General features: G+C 52.9%; 1 pseudogene; it reads left to right on the forward strand.

Moving 5' to 3' along the window:
- Positions 1 to 2,102: 2,102 nt before the first annotated feature.
- LOC120653632 lies at positions 2,103 to 2,835 on the forward strand (annotated as a pseudogene).
- Positions 2,836 to 3,182: the final 347 nt, after the last annotated feature.

Here is a 3,182-nt window from a genome sequence, read left to right on the forward strand (position 1 = left end):
TAAGTACCATTATATTAGTTATTTAATATATTTTTCATAATAAAATTTATTTAAAAATATAAGCGCTAATACTATTTAATATAAATTTAGTCAAATTTGAATTAGTTTGACCGGTACGCATTCTATAATTGCATTTTTCCATGGACGGAGAAGTAACTTCTACACTGGTAACTTCAGCACTGAAAAGGCATACACCCTAACAACGTTGACCTGTCTTTTAGCATCAGGAACACAACAGATCGTCTGATCATATCAGTGTGAGACGTAGACAAAAAAAAAATTAGGGGAACATAACAGGCCCAGGCACAGGTTCACCAATAACATGCAAGCACAGGTTCAGCAAATGACAGCAGAGGCCAATTTGCACTGAAAACTCCAATAGTCTACAACGATCCGCAGCAGCTGGGGTGATTTACTGGCGTCAGATCATGTCTCCTTGCAAAGCTTTAAACGCCTTTTGTTAATCCAAGGTCAAACGCGGATCCAAGAACGCCCCTGTCTCCGGAGTCTGGACACGGCACGATCAACTCGCAGGCAACCTTCCGGACAGCGAAAAGCGACGAACCACCCAGCATGCGCACGGAGGAATCGGCTAGCGGCGATGCCGCAAGTGGAAACGACGAGCCACCCGGCATTTTTTTTTGGGAACCGAAGAGGGCGTAGACTTTTCCGGCGATGCCGACGGCGACGGCGACGGCGACCTCCCCGGCCGCGTCGGATCTCCGCAGGTCCACGTCGCTTCTGTCATCTGGGGATCGTTCTGTTTGTTTTTGTGGCGATCGCTTCGTCCGTGGTCCCCGGTGGGTCTGCAGTCTGTAGCGTTGCATCACGGTTTTGAGCTGCTGGATTAGATAAGTGGATCGGCGGTGGCCAATTTCGATGCAAACGCCTGATAGCTATGACGACTTATTTGATAGGGATTTTGGGAAATGAGAACACATAGTTAGGGATACTCCTGATAATGGGGCGGGACTTGACGGGTTTTTTAGGTGGGTTTTAATACGGGTATTATTGGATGGGTGGAAACGAGATGGGGCGGATTGGGTTGACGACGCAGACGGGTTGGAACGGGTTGGGACGCTATGGTAGTAGATCGGCGCGTAAGTCGCATATCATCTTCCGTCGTGACTTCGGGTTGGAGCGGGTTGGGGCATTGGGCCGATGGGGTGGGTCGGGGCGGATGGTAGTTAGGGCTCTTGAAATATGGGTAGGGGCGAATTTGGGGTGGGTTCAACCCCATTAGTAGGCGTAGTTAGGGATGAGCCTGAAAGTTTGTAACATGTAGGGCTTTCCTGCTTTTGAATAGAGGAAGGAAGAATGCTACAGATAATAGTAAAAAATTTCAGACCCAGCCGCACATTGGAGTTCTTTTGAACTAAGCCGTGGAGCACCACTTACTCCGTGTTGGTTACATTTGATCTTTTAGTATAGATTGGTATTACCAACCGGAACTAATGAATAGATTAGTGCTGGAACTAATGACTAGATTAGTGCTGGACCCAACTTTGATTGGAATAAATGTAACAGATTATGTGTTTTGTAGCAGTGATACTACTCCAATGATACACCAATTTTCCTGCGGGCAAATCAGGACAAAATGGCTGTACAATTATGTTCATCAGGTAGGTAGGTTTGGAAACACGGATCAAATACAAAATGATATACCGTCGTCCCACGTCTACGTCCATGCCGAAAATGATCTGCATTTTAAAAGCCTTTGATGCAAATATGACGTGAGCAGAGACTGGATGAAACACTGCATTGACTTTCGGGGTCATGAATACACATCTGTACACTGCAAAGATACGGTAATGGAGTACCCCTGTACGCAACAACGGGTACAGTGTGCTGGCCATCATCCCACCACAAATGTTCAGATTACACCAAGATTCAACAAAAACGCTTAATGAAAAGAACATCAGCGTAAGGAGCAGGGCCCACGCCTGACAGGTGGCCCCCTGCAAACTTTTGAACGACGACAGCGTCCAGCAGCCAGCAGCCAGCACCCAGCACCCAGCAGGCGCCTCCTGATTCGAGCTCCTGCTCCTCAGTCCTCCCGTCGCCGCCGAAGCTCGCTCCTATAAATCGGACGCCACCGTTCCGGCCTCCTCCAAGCGCCGCGCATCGCCATCTCCCATTGCTCATAGAAGAAAGGAAGAGGGAGCGGCGAGCGAGCAGGGCAGGGCAGGTCGGTCCATGGCGACGTGCGCCGCGAGCCTCGCGCCGCTGCTGGGCCCGGCGGCGGCGAACGCGACGGACTACCTGTGCAACCGGTTCGCGGACACCACGTCGGCGGTGGACTCGACGTAGCTGCTCTTCTCGGCGTACCTCGTCTTCGCCATGCAGCTGGGGTTCGCCATGCTCTGCGCGGGCTCCGTCCGCGCCAAGAACACCATGAACATCATGCTCACCAACGTGCTCGACGCCGCCGCCGGCGCGCTCTTCTACTACCTCTTCGGCTTCGCCTTCGCGTACGGGACGCCGTCCAACGGCTTCATCGGCAAGCAGTTCTTCGGCCTCAAGAGGCTCCCCCAGATCGGCTTCGACTACGACTTCTTCCTCTTCCAGTGGGCCTTCGCCATCGCCGCGGCCGGGATCACGTCGGACTCCATCGCCGAGCGGACGCAGTTCGTGGCGTACCTCATCTACTCCGCCTTCCTCACCGGCTTCGTGTACCCGGTGGTCTCCCACTGGGTCTGGTCCGCCGACGGCTGGGCCTCGGCGTCCCGGACGTCGGGGAAGCTGCTCTTCGGCTCCGGCATCATCGACTTCGCCGGTGTAACATCCCGTCTCCGGACTGGTCTAACCGGTAGGCCAAACCGTCTGACCAGTTGAGCGCCTTCCAACTCAACATTATCTTTTCACGGTGTTTATTTTCTTTCACTCAACTCTCTTAATTCCCCGTTGAGCCAGAGACGAGCTCGTTCCACAGCCGCCCCTTCCTTCGATCTCCTCCATCCGGTCGCCTTGCTTCGATCCCTTGCGCATAGAAGTTCCCCACCACCTCCTCCACCTTCCCCAACCTCCAGCCTAGCCTCTCCTCGGTCGAATCGGCGAGAATCGAAGCTCCAAGTCTCCATGGACAGTAGCTCTGCCCTCACCGTCGATCCACCTCTCCGGTCGTCCTCCGCCCAAACAAGTCCCTAAAATGGGTTCGTTGTGAGCTCCTCATCCTCCCCGAC

Source organism: Panicum virgatum, chromosome 1N (genome assembly GCF_016808335.1).
Source record: "Panicum virgatum strain AP13 chromosome 1N, P.virgatum_v5, whole genome shotgun sequence".
Taxonomy (NCBI): Eukaryota; Viridiplantae; Streptophyta; class Magnoliopsida; order Poales; family Poaceae; genus Panicum; species Panicum virgatum.